The 18,030-nt window shown below is 40.2% G+C and overlaps 1 protein-coding gene across 1 annotated transcript in view; it reads left to right on the top strand.

Moving 5' to 3' along the window:
* The window catches only part of CTNND2 (catenin delta 2), a 961,852-nt gene that overhangs the window by 711,600 nt on the left and 232,222 nt on the right, over nt 1-18,030 (top strand). The gene's annotated exons all lie outside the window — the stretch shown is intronic.

The following is an 18,030-nucleotide window of genomic DNA, read 5'->3' as shown; positions in this document are numbered from 1 at the left end:
ATTCCCATAACACACAAGGGGAATAGGTATGGTAAAAATGGTGGCATAATCCAGTTGTGATTATATAAGCTAAGTGAAAGCCCCTTGGCCAACCAAGGTCCAACATGCTCAAAACTAAAACAAAATAGATTTTCTAGAGAGGTGCTAGCAATATCTATATTAACAAAGGAGGTAGTAGGAACTGGTCCCCTGGCTCCCAACACCTCCTTACACAAAAGACTTATTTTACCAAAGCAAGTCAGCTTTTCTAGGTCAGCTTTGTAGATTATTAGTGTCTAAATAGAATGTTCTCCCTATGGCTTTGACAGTATCCAATATAGTTCAGGCTAATAAGAAAACTCAGTGGGCACCAGGGATTTCAGTGCTGTCATTGATCTGGAAAATTCTTTTTTTTGCCCCAGTTCCAATTTCTGAGTAAAAGCCAATCTCAATTGGCCTACACCCGAGAGACCATACAGTCTATTATAACAGTTCTCACACAGCATATGTTAATACTCTTACCCTTGGCCAAAATTCTTGTGAAGGGACTCACATTTACTGATGATAGAAGATACTCTGATATATGACTTTGATGGTGTAATGATTATCAGGCCTATAAAAGAGCAGGCCAACAGAATTGCAACTAGGGTGACTCATGACAAGGTGAAGCTGGCTTGTAAATTCTGTAGAATTATGAGGGGTGACCCAGCAAGGAATATTTGAAGAATCAGGGCTATTTCTCAACTGATGAAAAATATTCTCCTGATGCCACCCTGAAATGAATAAGAAACATAATACTTGGTGGAACTCCTTGGGTCCTGGAGAAATCATATCTCAAATCTGGGGATATAATCAAATCCCATTAGAATAAAAGAAAAGAAGGGAAAAGAGAAGGAAAAAAAGAAAAGGAAAGAAAGAGAGTCATTTTTGAAGGTCGTCCCAACAACAAAACTTCTTAAGGTCTTCAGTGGATGAGTATCGAGTATAACTTCGGATGCCTAAAATCCACACTCCTTTATCCAAACAGTGACAAATCCCCAGTGAGACTGGAGTTTATGGCAAAATCAAGTAAGGGCAGCAGAGAGACAACCTTAAGGTTTTGAACATACGGACTGCCTCACTCCATCTTTAGGTATTTACTTTGTAGAAGGTGATCCGTGGCTTGCTCTGGGCACTAGTAGAGATTGCTTGCAGCTTCAAGAGACATTTGAGGCCTGAAATTGCTGTTGAGCCTTGGAGAAAACACTGACACAAGAAAGGGTCCGTCCTGGGCTTCCCTGGTGGCGCAGTGGTTGAGAGTCCACCTGCCGATGCAGGGGACGCGGGTTCGTGCCCCGGTCCGGGAAAATCCCACATGCCGTGGAGCGGCTGGGCCCGTGAGCCATGGCCGCTGAGCCTGCGCGTCCGGAGCCTGTGCTCTGCAACAGGAGAGGCCACAACAGTGAGAGGCCCACGTACCGCAAAAAAAAAAAAAAAAAAAAAAAAGAAAAGAAAGGGTCTGTCCAAAAACTCTCTGATTAAGTGCAAGGATTTGCTCAAGAACCTCTAGGTTTGGCTTACCAAAGGTGTCCACTAGATGCATGAACAGGATGCCTTAGATGCCTTAGAACCTGGGTTCCCTGCTTTATCTCTTTTTCATCCTCCTCTATAGAGAAATCAGAGGCCCAAACTATGCCTCCTTACCAGAACAAGTCCAGCAAGAGCAGGACTTGCAGACAAGAGCATTAAAAAGATGGAGGAGGAACACTTTGGGAAGGCTGCCTCCTTCCAACCTAGTTTTTCAAAAAGTTAATGTTAACAGGACAAAAACCAAAACCAAAACACCAGAGTTTATCTTCCTAGTTGGCCATGTTGTATTCTTCTGAATGATCATCTGAAATACTAGTTATAGAGAGTCATTCATTCCTCGTATAGACAGGGTCAGCCATCCAGTGTGCAACCTGCCCCATGAGGAGGACTCTTTCTGTCTTTCTTCACTGAAGTTATCTCAGGAGAGAATCATGTAACACTGACTGGTGTACAGTGGCCAGTGGATTAGCCATTGAGTCCAGAAAATGGGCAAAGAGCGGTGCCCTATCCTTGGTACTTCTTTATACAGAGCAAATATACAGAGAGATATGAGACTGCCTTGGTTCTACCAGACTTCAGGTGACCTAGATACACGTCAACCAACAGCCAAAGAATAAGCCCTGGTGGTTAGTTAGGCAGGAGGTGATCTGTTGGTTCTGACTATGTAGACAGTAACTTAGGCATTGGAAATGGTTGGGCAGCAGCCCTGTGCTCTCCACAAGTGGGCTGATAGAAGCAGTGAAGCCTGGAGGGCAGCTCATGAACACATGATAGATCAACAGTAGATCAACAATAGATTGACTCAATAGATTGAGTCCACCTATGTATGGGCTTTGTATTGCTGCTGTAACAAATTACCAAAAACTTAGTGCTTTAACAGAATGTAACTTTATTATCTAATAGCTCTGGAGCTCAGAAGTTCAAAATTGGTCTTACTGGGCTTAAATCCAGGGAAGAATTCATTTTCTTACCTTCTCCTGTTTCTAGGCTTCCCCCATTCCTTGGTTTATGGCCCTTCGATCTTTAAGACCAGTGGTAGCTTGGTGAGTCTTTCTTATGCTGCCATCCTTCTGATTCTGACTCTTCTGTCTCCCCCTCTTATGTAAAAGAACTTCGTGAAGACACTGGGCTCACCCAGATCACCCAGGATAAACTCTTTAAGGTCAGCTGATCAGCAGCCTTAATTCCATGTACAGCCTTCATTCCCCTTTGCCCTGTAACGTGCATATCTGTAGGTTTCAGGGATTAGGATATGGATGTCTTTGGGATGGGATGGAGGCATTTATTCTGCCTACACAACCTGTTAGAGCAAAGAAACCCTGGGAAGCCATACCTCTGACTGAAGGATGCGACGTGACCTCCGGCTCTGTGGAGCTCTCTGCCTACAGATAAGGTTCTGGATTCTTCCCACTAAGAAAGCATTTTTCCCTTGATTAGGTTGGCTTTGTCACATCAGTCTGTTTCATCTTGATGGCCACGGGGTCTCGAGAGCAAGTGCACTCATCATGTGTTGGGCAGGTGCCAATTCTTGTTATGAAAATTCCCTTCCAAATATTTTAATGTAAATCACAATTTTCTTCATTTTGTCATTCAAACTTGCCAGGTCCCCACCCCTGTGAGCATTGATATCGATATTAATAAATATCCCACAGTTTTTCATATTACCTCACAGAGTTTCCAAAGCTAACATTTTTCTCCTTTTTGCTAGTCTTCCAGGCTCTAGATTTAATTTTTTTCTGCAATAAGCATCCTAAGAAATGAATCAATAGATGATAATTTGCTTTGCAATTTAGATTTTTCCATTTTAGTGTCTTAAACCCTGAAGAGTGACAGCAGAGTGTGAAGATTTTGAATTATGAATAATCTTCCTTATTGTTCTGACTTTTATCTGTCTCTTTACCGTTTAGCCCAAGTTCATCTAATGGAAATTGGATATTCAACTATGGGCCTGAGTGCTACACTATTTCACATGCTTTTATATGGTTTTTTTGCATTAATGAAGACAAGAAATTTGCATACCTATAATTAGCTAATATATTCAGCATTGGCTCCTATAAACAAGATGCAGGTGTATGTACTACAGAAGCATTTTATACGTAGTGTTGGCTTTCACTTGTGGGGAAAAAGTACTCTCACTTCATGAAGTGAAAAGATAAAGTTATAAGAAAAACATTTTTTAATGTGCATAACATTTGCTGGTCCACTCTCATTGTATTTACAGTTGTACCATATTCTAAGGTTCTAAGATCTCTTTTTAGGCACCGGAAGTCTTTGTTCTTAAGTTCTAATTTGCTTGATTGGCATATGACATTTCTCCTGAAGGGTGGACTGTAAAAATTGGCTTTATTTCAAAATTTCAAAAATTTCATCATCAAAACTGCATTTGCTCAAAAAATAATATGGATCATCTGTGTGCCAGATAATTCTCTCAGCCCTGGGGATTCAGTGTTGAACAAATCAGGCAAGATTTCTGCTCTCACAGCTTTTTATCCTTCTAGGTAGGAGTGGGACAGAAAATCGACAAACAAGTATGTATATGAAATGTACCAGGTGGTAAATGGGAGCGAAGGAGGAATCCAGAGATGAGGATGTGGACCAAGAGAGGAGGGGGCGGGGTGTAGAGTGGACGTGTTAGTTTTGGTTTTTTTTTTTTGCGGTACGCGGGCCTCTCACTGTTGTGGCCTCTCCGGGTGCGGAGCATAGGGTCCGGACGCGCAGGCTCAGCGGCCACGGCTCACGGGCCCAGCCGCTCCGCGGCACGTGGGATCTTCCCGGACAGGGGCACGAACCCGTGTCCCCTGCATCGGCAGGCGGACTGTCAACCACCGCGCCACCAGGGAAGCCCGACGTGCTAGTTTTGATGGTTTATCAGGTTGAGTGGATTCTGACTGACTGCTGTGTGTACTTTCAAAACAAAACAAAATTCTCCCTTAGGTCCCTGCTTTATTAGCGCTCCACATCTACCAGTCTGTTAACAACAGAGTGTAACTGTCGATTTCCTTCTAGTCTGGAAAAAAAAAATGTATGCAATAGCACACGTAACTCATTTGAAAATTCTTAAAGAATTAAAAATGCAAACCAAAGCATTTATGTATCCAGCATGTTTTAAATGAATAATTAGAAAATCAATAAATGAGACAGAAAATAAGGAAACTTTTTAAACCTGGGATATTATATGTTGAAGATTTTTTAAAAGAGTGTCGATTAAACTATGCGGAGAACTAAAATCTGAAAATAGAGTAAAAGCATTTTATTCTTTAGAATCGGGGTTCTTCTCATTTAACCTGGTACACTTCAGGACTGAAGATCTTTGAACCAAAATTATTAATTTAGAGAAATAACGTCTTCTCAATCTCTGTGGCTGTTTTTTTTATTAGAAGATAGAATACCTACTGGGCAGGTCCTTTAAACCCACAAGTGTGATTTATAAAAACAAGGAAAATGAGTGCTACAAAACTTAAATTGGAGTAAAATAATTGAAAGAACTGAATGAATCCCATGTTGGTAGGGGAAGGGAAAGGAGACATTTCTGAATTGCTTTCCCTTTTAGATATGTACATGTAGGCATAGAGCTCAGAGATATTGTGGATTCGGCTCCAGACCACCACAATAAATGGAAGATCGAAATAAAGCAGGTCACACAAATTTTTTTGGTTTCCCAGTGCGTATAAAAATTATGTTTACACTATACTGTAGTTTATTTTTTATTTATTTATTTTTTTGCGGTACGCGGGCCCCTCACTGTTGTGGCCTCTCCCGTTGCGGAGCACAGGCTCCGGACGCGCAGGCTCAGCGGCCACGGCTCACGGGCCCAGCCGCTCCGCGGCATGTGCGATCCTCCCGGACCGGGGCACGAACCGGCGTCCCCTGCATCAGCAAGCGGACTCTCAACCACTGCACCATCAGGGAAGCCCTACACTGTAGTTTATTAAGTGTGCAACAGCATTATGCCTAAAAAACAATTTCCATACCTTATTTTAAAAATACTTTATTGCTAAAAAATGCTAACCATCATGTGAGTCTTCAGCGAGTCACAATCTTTTTGCAGCTGATCACTGATCAGAGATCACCGTAACATGGTTACCAGAGGGGAAGGGTTGGGGGGATGTATAGTTAAGGAGTCTGAGGTTGACATGTACGCACTACTACATTTAAAATGGATAACCAGCAAGGACCTACTGTATAGCCCAGGGAACTCTGCTCAATGTTATGTAACAACCTAAATGGGAGAAGAACTTGAAAAAGAATAGATACATGTATATGTATAACTGAATCAACTTTGCTATATACCTGAAACTATCACAACATTGTTAATCAACTATACTCCAATATAGAATTTAAAAGTTTAAAAAGTAAAAAATAATTTTAAAAAGAAATCATGATAACAAATATAATAATAATGAAAAAGTTTGAAATTTCGTGAGAATTACCAAAATGTGGCACAGAGACGTGAAGTGATCGAGTCCTGTTGGAAAAATAGCTCCAGTAGACTTGCTCATCACAGGGTTGCCACAGACCTTCAACTTGTAAAAAACACAGTATATGCGAAGCACAATAAACCGAAGTACAATAAAACAAGGTATGCCTGTATAAATATATATTTGTTTATACATATACATTTATTGGTAACTATGTTATATATTATTATATGTGTGTAACACTCTAGTGTATATGTATGTCAAATTATAGACATGGGTGTGATTTAGTACTGATCAGTTACTAAAATTACTAGGGCAGTAGTGAAGCTGTTAGAATTTCTAAGGTACCATCCACCTGATGCCTGGAGTAAAGTCTCTTTCCTGGAGTAAAGGGTGACACACGGGTTTAGGCTGCACTGCGTTGCACTTGATGGGATTTCCTAGTACCTAATTTTTAAAATTTCAAAGGTCACAGACGCACCAAACAAGTGTGTTTTCTTATCACACCAAGATCCAAGTGTCATGTAAATGTTCTGCTTGGGCTGATGGACAAAATGAAGAGTGAATAACATTTAATCAGCTGAGCAGCATCATTGAATAACTCATATTTCAAGATGCCATGTTGCAGACGGATTTCCCTGGTAACAGTTTTCTTTGTGTTCAAGAGAAACATGGTGGGAAATGAGGCTGACATGTTCTGGTTTGTGGATTCTCAAAAGCAGTGGTCACAGTGGTTGAACCCGACAGATGGGGAGCTCTGAGTGGTAGAACTTACGGTTTTACCTTTTGCTCAGCTTCTGGGATCCCCTGCAGCCTCTACTTTGATTCTGGAGGCAGAGCTAATGGGAGAAGTATGAGACGGGCTTCTCCCGTTTCCTTGCTGGGGCTCAGAGCACAGAGCTAGCAAAATAAGAAAATCAAAGTTAATTTAAACAAATGATTGAGAGATGCAGGAAACCCAGCATGCATGTTACACTCTATAAATTCCCGGAGGCCAGGAAAGTGGTCAGAAAATGTTTGATATCTAGGATATACTTCTGCACGACACCTAATGCCTTCTTTGTGACACTGTCGAGTTAATTCTCTTGCCTCATTGCCACAACTGTCATCCCTCCTCTCAGAAAGCACGAGTGGGTCTCCACATCCTGGCACCTGAAATTTTCCTTGCTTTTGTGGTTTTCAGTGCCAGCCTTAGCCTGGCTCCTTGCCGGCCTCCCAACACTCCCTGGGTCCCACCTCTGGGAGGCGCTCTATGCAGACAGATGCTCCTCTCCACGCGCCTCCCATGCTCTCCCACCTCCACAGCCAATCGCTCTTCGGAGCCGTCATCCACGTGAGCTGCAGGGATCCTGGGCTATTGGCCAAAGGACCTTCCTACAAGCATACCATTCCCTTAAGTTCAGCGATTTTTCTTTAAAATCCCACAAGGCTTATATTCTACTTCGTAAAGTGTCCAAGTCTGATTATAAAATAATAGTAGTAGTAGTAATAATAATAATAATAATAATACCCCCCAATCTTTGGGTAAATTTAAGGGCCAAGAAGATGTACCACCATCTGACACACTGAGGCCTACTCTTCCCCCCCAACCCTACCATAACTCGTCCCCCACTTTATAAGCATGGACTACCCCAAGCATTTGAGAATTTAATCATGTTCTACACTGTAGAGTTCACCAGTTTTAAACTTCTTAAAATCACTTCAGCTGTTATTTCTTCCAGAAGTAATTCCCCCGCTCCACTTCCCAAGGAGGCTGGTTTCATGCCCTTCGTGTGGACTTCAGAGCACCTTGTTTGCTCCTGTGCGTATCTCCTGGCCATGAGATCCTCAAGGAGCATAGAACAGTGCTTAGTAAATATCAACTGAACGGAACAAAACTAAAATTCTTTTCTCAACCAATGTTTACTCCAGTAAACGTTGGCTTGTTGCTGCCACAAAAGAGCCTATGAGCAAATATATCTCCCGGACATATAGGTGACTTTGTCACCTAAAATAGAAAAAAAAGACATATGCACAACAGGAAAACACTTAAGCAAATTTTATATTCTGTAAAATTTTTGTAGGTATAATGAAAGTTTTACTTGATATAGTTTAAATTTTTAAAAATTTAGATATTTAACTTAAAAATAAAATAAATGCATAGGAAAGTTTTCTCTACATATCTATCATAACTCCTTTTGGTGGAATATGTTAGGTTTAATATTCATTATTTGTTATAACCATAGGCTATCTAAGATATGAAACAATTTCTCTATTATTGCTATGTCTGTATTTAGCATAATTTTATATTTTAGAAAGATGTTCTTTTCCATCTGGCAATAACAGAAGAATCACAATTTTTTAAATGTGCGCTTTCGTAATGCCAGTGAAATAGAAATTTAAATGAGAGCCTGTGTCTTTCATGAACACTGTCAACATACTTGTTTTATTAAAAATGAAAGGCCAAAAACCTTAGTCACTAGTGATTCCTTTCTTTCGGTCAGACCCCATATTTTTCTACCTGCAACATAGATCTAGAATTTCACCATTTCTTGGCACTTGCATTCCCATCATTCTGATCTAAAGCTACCGAGTTTCTCAAACCTGGACAATCTCACTGGTGTCCCTGCCTCTACCTTTGGGCCCCTACAGTCTGTTCTCCACATGGCACATGCAACAGTCTTTAAATAAGCGTGTTAGGTCAACTCTCATTCCCATCTTCTTCAGAGTACACCCAATGCCCTAGTGGCCAAAAGGCCCCAGATCCAGCCCTGCACCACCTAGCTGTCACCCCATCTCATCTCTCTTTCACTCTGCTCCAGCCACACCGACCTCCTTGCCCTTACTTGGGACCCTCCATCACTCCCTCTTGTCATTGGTCTCTGCTCAAACATTCCCTGATCGTGGTACCCGCACTGGCCCCATGCAACACCTTCCTGCATGCTCCATCCTCTTTTCCTCTCTTCTGTATGGTTCTTATCACCAGAGAAGATCTGGGTTTTGAGGGGCTTAAAGCTTGTACAGTTTGAAGGATCCTCTTTAAGGATCAAAATTATAACTAGAAAATTGCCAGGTCCTCCTTCAGGTAAAGCTGCCTCTGTTTTTCACTACTGAAATGATCTTATTAGCTTCTTTGCTCGTTTCTTTGGTTTCTGATTCCTCTAGAGACACGTGGACTCCTTTAAAGGAAGGACCCGGTCCATCTCCCCAACTCTGAGCCCAGCACCTGAACAGACTAGCCATTCCATAACCATGGGTCAAAGAAGGACTGTCCAATCTGTACAACCGTGAAAGCTTTGGGGGTAATATTTGTGGGCTTCCTGCATTCACATCCTGAGATCTTTTAATAATTTTTAAATAGTTAAGTTATACATCTGCCTTACCCAGGTTTGTGTTTTCAACATTTTTGTGTGCTCATCTAAAATTCTCTTTTGAGATGCTGAAGTGTCTGAATTTAGTGTAGCCACTTACGAAGTGTTAGACTGAGTTCAGTTTGGAGCACAATAAGGGAGACTTTTATTGGTGGCATTCTTTGTAATTGTCACTACTTAGTGATTTCGTATCTTGAATCTGCAAGGACAGCTCAAAACTTATGCCAGGTAATGGAAACCATTAGCCATATTTAGAACATTTGAGTGTGTCTGAGTGGTATCTTTAGAAAACGAATTTGTGGAATCACTTGAAATTCTTGCTTGTTAAAAAAGAAAAGAGGGGCCCTTCCTGAGTGCTCTTACAGAATAATGTTGAAACTCGCAGCAATTCTGAGCGCCTAGGAGTGTTTCTGAAGGGTGTCAGCTCCCGGTCTCCAGATGCACAGCTCTGAGGCCCCTTTTGACCTGCCGCCCGCTTCACTGTTGGCAGCAAGTTTTTCAGCAGAGAATCCTGCTGCTGGCTTTTCATCCACTTAGACGGACTGTATTTCATTCTGCGATGGGAGAACGTCTAGAAAACTTCTCTGCTTATGATCACAGTTAACAAGAGGGAAATCGAAAGGGCCAAGGACTCTGGTATATGTAATTTGTTTGCAGTGATTCAGGTGTTTTTTTCCTTTTAAAGTGTTTTGTAAAATGTGTCACTGGGTGGAATAGTGATTCATGTTCAGAACAAAAGAAAGGGCTTTTTACCTTTATCTCTTCATTTTTAAAAAAAATTTTAAGACATCTTTATTGGAGTATAACTGCTTTACAATGGTGTGAAGTTTCTGCTTTACAGCAAAATGAATCAGTTATGCATATACATATGTCCCCATATCTCTTCCCTCTTGCGTCTCCCTCCCTCCCACCCTCCCTATCCCTCCCCTCTAGGTGGTCACAAACCACCTAGATGATCTCCCTGTGCCATGCAGCTGCTTCCCACTAGCTATCCACCCTACGTTTAGTAGTGTATATATGTCCCTGCCACTCTCTCACTTTGTCACAGCTTACCCTTCCCCCTCCCCATATCCTCAAGTCTGTGCTCTAGTAGGTCTGTGTTTTATTCCCGTCCTACCCCTAGGCTCTTCATGACTTTTTTTTCCCCTTAGATTCCATATATATGTGTTAGCATACGGTATTTGTTTTTCTCCTTCTGACTTACTTCACTCTGTATGACAGACTCCAGGTCCATCCACCTCACTACAAATAACTCAGTTTCAATTCTCTTTATGGCTGAGTAGTATTCTATTATATATATGTGCCACATCTTCTTTATCCATTCATCTGTTGATGGACAACTTAGGTTGCTTCCATGTCCTGGCTATCGTAAATAGAGCTGCAATGAACATTGTGGTACATGACTCTTATTGAATTATGGTTTTCTCAGGGTATATGCCCAGTAGTGGGATTGCGGGGTCGTATGGTAGTTCTAAAAGGTTCCTGTCCATATCTCTGTTTAAAGAAGGCTATTTCCCATCAAAATCTCTGACATGATCTGTTTTACAGCAGTTTGAACATTCACGTTCTCATCACCCTCATTATCCTATCATTTAAAGAGATAAAGGTAAATGATAGGATAATGAGGGTGATGAGACCGTGAATGTTCAAACTGCTGTAAAACAGATCATTTCAGAGATTTTGATGGGAAATAGCTTTCTTTAAACAGAGATATGGACAGGAACCTTTTACTAATACATAACTCATACAATATCAGCTACTTCTCTTAAATTGAGGATAGTTTAAAAAAAAAAAAGATGGGCTTCCCGGGTGGTGCAGTGGTTAAGAATCTACCTGCCAATGCAGGGGACACGTGTTTGAGCCCTGGTCCAGGAAGATCCCACATGCCGTGGAGCAACAAAACCCGTGTGCCACAACTACTGAGCCTGCATGCCACAACTACTGAGCCAACGTGCCACAACTACTGAAGCCCGCATGCCTAGAGCCCGTGCTCGGCAACAAGAGAAGCCACTACAATGAGAAGCCCGCACACCGCGATGAAGAGTAGCCCCCACTCACCGCAACTAGAGAAAGCCCACACGCAGTAACGAAGACCCAACACAGCCAAAAATAAATAAAATAAAATTTAAAAGTTTATTAAAAAATAAATAAATATTTTTTTTTAAAAAAAGGGAAAACATGTTCAGATTCTCCCCTACCATTTTGTTATATGTTCATGCAGTTACCTCTGTGATGCTCTTCAGTGCCAGCTGAGGTCAAGTTTGGTGGGGTGGGAGCTGGATTTGGAAATCTGTCCAGGGTGACAAAGATTCTAGGAGTGTAGGGGCCTTTGGATTTGAAAAATAAGGGAACTCAAATAACAATAATAATGTAGTTGTAGACTTGTTTATTCTTTCCATGTCAGTTTCAAAAACCAAATAGCTCTCTGCTAGACACAGAGATGAAACCAAAACCCCTACTCATCCTACATCATGGCGCATGAGTAGCATCTGGGAAAATCTACATGAAACTAGAACCTTCACAGTCATTTAACTTGTTAGTGGTTACATGTTTTGCTGCTGGTTGCATTTTTTAATGTTTATAGAGGCTAATTTGTTAAAATCAAAACATGGTCCTCCTCTCTTTTTGCCTAATAATTCTCTCTATATTTCAGGAAAAAAAATTCTCTTTTTCCCATAACTATTATCACCTCAAAATTATTTTGAATGGCTTTTTTTTTTCCCGGTCAATGCAGTTACTATAACAAGAAAAAACATTGCATTTCTGTTCTTCTTAAAATATAGATCAATTTAATTCACTGTACTTCCCTTGGAAATATGTCTAGAAAAATATCTCAGGGGTTCAATATTGATGCAGCAGACTTTGATATTATTTCTTAAACATGACCAATACAATTCATACAGCTCACTCTAGAATAAATATATCCCTTATATAATCTCATTAGTGGTATGCCAGAATGGATTAATGACATATTCAATAGTATTCAGTTTATACACTCAATGAAATTGATGAAGTTATAACTCTGAATTATATGCCTTTCACTGATTCTATCATATTATATGAGCATATTATTAAGTTGAGTCATATATTGACCAGGTAATAAGTCAATTAAGAACATCCTTTAACAAGTTGATACAGTGGGTAGTTCCTTGACAGATATTTACTGAGCTCATTGTTAAACAATTCACATTTGAGATTTCATTTAATCTTAAAAACAACCCTATGAGACAGGTTCACATTTTGTTCATGTTTTACAGACATTTAAGTAACTTGCCTCGGGGTACACGGGTTTTAAGAGAAGGAGGGATGATTTGAACCCAGTTGCTCCAGCTTGAGCCAGCACCAGCAAAACACAATAGACCCTCTTTCTAAAACATAATTTAAAAAGAAACATAATTCATCTTGGTTTACCTGTTGAATGGAGAAAGTAGATCATTTCCCACAACTGTAGAGAGATGTATTTTCTCTCAAAATCCTCAAAAATAGTTTCTATCATAAAACCAAAAAAGATTTTAGCCTTTAAGAAATTGTACTTCTGTTTTACTCAGAGGCAACTGCATGTACATACATCAATTCAAATTATACAGAAACTCCGATGGCTTAACTATGAGGACAAGAGGTGGAGTTCGTTGAGGTAAAATACGTATTTTACAAACTGATAACCTTGCAATTTCTGCATTAAAGTTGACAGTGAGATTCAGTCACCTCTCGTTTCAGGTCCACAAACTTTGTATCTTCCAGTAGCTTTTTAAGCAGAGCAAGTTACTTAATTTTTAAACAATCATAAGTAATATAAAACAACTGTATCTTTTTGGCCAATTTTTCTAACCAACACCATTGAAAAATAACAGTTAATTGGAAATTTACTGAAATCACTGAGAACTTCTTTTTAGTCAGCTTTCTATAAACCAGTTCTCAGACATTGTGTCTTGATCATAAATATCTAGAGCAAGAGGAAGTACTGTGTGTTCTTAGTCCTGCAGACTAGGATTTAAATTTACTTTGCATCTCAGGTCCAGCCTAGTTTCTTTTAGCACGAAGCCAGAAGCACAAAAATATATCCATTTTGCTTCCAGTGGACTAGATCCCAGAGAAGCAGAGAAATGTATACCCAGGTCCTTAGCTATTTGAGGTCCTTATCTCACGTCTCTTCTCTCTTCTAATCCCAGCTCCAAATTCCTCTCCCTTTTAAATGCAGAGTAGTTGAGCGATCTCATTTGTCACCATGGACACCTGTAACCCATGCCCTCAGGGTCTCACTATCCTCAGACCTTGCATACTATTTTTCTAAATGAAGACAGGCCTCCCAAGAGGAATCCTGTTCCCTGATAACATTTCCACCCGATAGACATCATCATTAAAATTTTATGAAGGCTGTCATTAACATACAAACACTGCTTTACTTGGATATGTTCTAAATTATTCATTGATGTTGATATCAACTTAATGATAATAGCTAATTCACTTGGTAAATATAGTTTATTAGTTTATTCTCAATAAATGCAGATAATGTTAAGAGCACCAGATCCATTAAATGGTGAGGCCCCATTTTTTGCAATGGGCGATATTGCATTACTCGCATTTTTCTTGTATTTAATTTAACTGCCCAACCATTTGTTTTCTGAATTGAAAGGGTTTTATGTATATTCTGCCTTGTTATGAAAGGACAAAGAAGAAAACCATTGCATCCTACTCCTGAATGATTTTCAGATAATTTTAGTTCCAGAGTTTAAATTGAAAAAAGCTCTTTTAAACAGTGGACTGGATGGCAAAGGTATATAAGCTCTTTTCCTTCTTCCCTGGTGCAAACTGGATGAGCTTTACTGATTCTTTGCGCATACATCACAGCTTTCATCCCCAAGAGACTGTCTACATTAGGTTTAAGAAGGTTCTCTTTGTAAACAACCTAAAAGGACAGGTAGCCGGGCGAAGTTTTGCTTTGTTTGATTGGTTAATTCATTTTTATTTCCCCTGGGTATGGGGTTCATCAGCCTCCAACTTTCTTACTTCTTATATAGATTACTCTCTCCATCTAAATTCCTGAAGTTCACAGAGAAATAAACATGAGCTATTGACACAGGAACTAAAGTGGACCATGTATCAAAGAATCATTTAATAAACGAATTTAAGACTGTCTAATCAGCGTATGTATGAAGAGCCATTTCCAGTCATTCCCTGTCAAATTCAAGAAAGGAGGAAATGTGAGATTTGTTCAGTCCAGATCTAACTCAAGCTATTGTTTCCCTATATGTATTTCAATATTGATAGTTTTTTTCCAATCATTTGTATTAATGTAAATAAATTGGAATCACACAGTCAGAACGAAAAGAGAAAGAAACACAACAATAATATACTACTACAATCTAGTAGAATGGCCAAGATGCAGGGCACTGACAACACGAAATGATGGCGAGGATGTGTAGCAACAGAAACGCTTATTCACTGCTGGTGCGATGCAAAATGGTATACAGCCACTTGGGAAGACAGTTTGGTGGTTTCTTACAAAACTAAACATCCTCTCACTGTACAACCCAGCAATAGCTCTCTTTGGTATTTACCCAAAGGAGTTAAAAATTTATGTCCTCACAGAAACTTGCACACAGATGTTTATAGCAGCTTTCTTCCTAATTGTCAAAACTTAGAAGCAACCGGGATGTCTTTTAGTAGGTGAAAGGATCAACCATGTTACATCTAGACAGTGAAATGTGATTCATCACTAAAAAGCACGAGCTTTCAAAACCGTGCAAAGACATGGAGGAATCTTAAATGCATACACTAGGTGAAAGAAGCCAGTCTGAAAAGGCTGCTTACTGGATGATTCCCACTCGATGACATTCTAGAAAAGGCAAAACCGTGGAGACCATAAAAAGATCAGTGATTTCTCCAGGGGTTGGCGAGGAGGGCTGGGGGGATAAACAGGCAGAGCAAAGAGGGCTTTTAGGGCAGTGAAATTATTCTGTGACCCTATAATGGTGGATACATGTCATTATGCATTTATCAAGACCCATAGAATGTACAACACCCAAGAGTGAACCCTAATGTAAACTGCGTACTTCGGGTGATAATGGTGCGTCAGTGTAGGTGCACAGATTGTAACAGATGTAGGGCTCTGGGGAGGATGTTGATAATGGAGGAGACCGTGCATGTGTAAGGGCAGTGGTAGATGGGAAATCTCTGTACTTTCTGTTCAAATGTGCTGTGAACAAAAAACTGTTCTAAAAAATACCATCTATTAAAAATAACCTTTTTAAAGAGAGAGAAGGAAACTGACATATGATAAGCGCTGTACCATTCTTCCACGCATATGATCCATATGTATTGACTCAGCACTCTATGACAGGCATTCTGCTAGTGGATTTGATTTTGTTATGATTTGTAGAGATTGGATATAATATTATATAGTATTTTATTGACTTGGTTTCAATAATAGTAAACCTAGACTTTTTTAAGATTTGACTTTTGAAGAATTCTGCATGAGGATGATGAAGGAAGGAAGAAGAAAGGGTACACTGGCCTGAAATGACAGCATGGGGACCAAAACAAGGGCCCCGCCTCTTGGATGTGGAGTGATCCATGGGGATGCTTAAAGAAAAATAGTGGGAGAGGAAGTAAAGGTACCTTTTGGAAAAGGAGAGTTTCCCCTGATCATCTCTCAAAGAGAGTTGTACTTTGTTAATGTTTGCAGTGGGTTTGTTTGGAGCCTTATAAGAGTTTAAGGTTGGACACAAGAAGAAACTAGAAGAATCGGATGCCAGGAGAAGTTGAAGAGAGGGAGGATCCCGGGGAAAAGCAGAGGGGAGTGAAGAGGGCAGCACTGGACCCATCCATACCACCAGAGATCCCGCACGGAATAAAGACCCTGCAAGAGAATGGAAAGTCTGCCCTACCGTTCTCTTTCGGGTCCTGCTGGGAGCGGGGAGGCTGCAGGAGGGGGCAGAACCAGGGACCTGACCAACACATTCTCGTCTGTGACGGTCAACTCTGACGAATGTCTGGCTTCAGAAAACTGAAGTAGGATTCTCATAGGCTTAGGTAAAATTCAATCCCAAGAAAACAAAAGTTTTTTTTATATTGATGATCCAGTGACCCTCAAAGTGAGAGCAAATGAAAAAGCTTATCATCTTATTTGTGTTGCTCTAAATGGGTTAAAATAGAATTGAAGGTTTCGTTATAAATTTGGATACATGGCATTAATTAGGATCACACTGAAAACAGCATTTTCTCATTATACATTAAGAATTGATATTGCCTTCATTTTGAATTCATTTTCCCTTTTAAAGCTTTGGAATAGTATTTTAATAGCTTAATTCATTAAGTTATATGAATGGGAAATATATTATCATAAATTAGGAATCTTAACTATAATATACAGAATGGCTAAGGTAGAGAGATAGGTGGATTTACTGTACCATTTACCTTTAATACATAGCCAATTGGTGAACTGTAAGAATGGCTTTATTACCACTTTTATAATAGTTTCATCATTATTAAAATAATTAAGCCTAGGTAATTTTAACGTACAGCACATACATGCAGACACAAACACATTGAGAAAATAACATTCATAGTTTAACCTTTTTTGTACAAATGGAAATAAAAATAAAATGCATGTGTTAAAGCTCAGATGTATTACGGGACACGTGTGTAGCAACAGACTTCATCTCTCTTGGGTGAGTGCCAAGCAGGCCCTGGGTCAAACTGTAAGTTGAGAAAAAGTGGTTTTCTGATCCTTTTGGTAGCTTTTTCTAATTGCCCCAATGGTCCCTTTAGCCACCTTCCACCGGTACTGTCACCCCTGCAGACTGTACAGGCACCTCGGGGACATTAACGCCTGTCTCTACACCCCTGTCCCCCTCTGGGGGTGGAGGTGTGTGGAGGTCTCCTCTCCTCTCCTCTGTCCCTGGTCCTGATGTCACAGGAGGTGCGATACCACAGTCATGTTTTCTAAATTAGGGACCTAGAGTCCATGAGTTCTGGGAGGATTTCAACTTTCTCTGTTTTCATTTGGTTGATGGATGAAAAGAATTCCTCCAGGCATATTCTGAATCATGAGATGGTCCACCTTATGTGTGAGACATGCATCCTCATTTTTTTGTAAGCTGGTCCCAGAAGAGCTGCAGTAGCCCCTTGGAGACGTTCTTCCATGTTTACAAGACGGTTTATTGTTTGTTTGTTTTGTTTTCCTTTAAAGAGGAATATTACTCAGTGTTGAGTTAGCCGACCTGAGAAAGAAACACTGCTGTGACAAGTCATCCCTCCGCATTTACTCAAATACTTACTGAACTTCTACCGTGTGCCCGGCATTGCACTTGGAATAGGGACGGAGATCTACCAATGAACAAGACAAAGAGACTTGCCTTGCACGAATATACATTCTAGCAGAAGGCAGACAATAACAAGAAACATAATAAAGAAGTTAGGACAAATGCTATGAAGGATTCTATGATAGGTTAAGGTGAAACAAGACTGCTGGATTAGGGAAGTGGTGTGATTCGGATGGCAGTTTTAAACAGTGTAGCTGAATGGCCTCCTGGAGAACATGGTACTGGAGCACCGTTGAAAGAGTCTAGGGATCTAGACCTGTGCCCCTGCACATCTGTGGGATGAATGAGTTTTCTGTAATTAGAAAACTAAGTAGGGAAGGTGTCAGATTATATTCATTCATGCCAACATAATTCTTCAATCCCTGAGGGATATTGAGGTTAAAAAAAGGA

This window comes from Kogia breviceps, chromosome 4 (genome assembly GCF_026419965.1).
Source record: "Kogia breviceps isolate mKogBre1 chromosome 4, mKogBre1 haplotype 1, whole genome shotgun sequence".
In the NCBI taxonomy this organism is placed as follows: domain Eukaryota; kingdom Metazoa; phylum Chordata; class Mammalia; order Artiodactyla; family Physeteridae; genus Kogia; species Kogia breviceps.
Note: the sequence above shows the minus strand (reverse complement) of the source record. Positions and strands in the feature narration are given on the sequence as shown.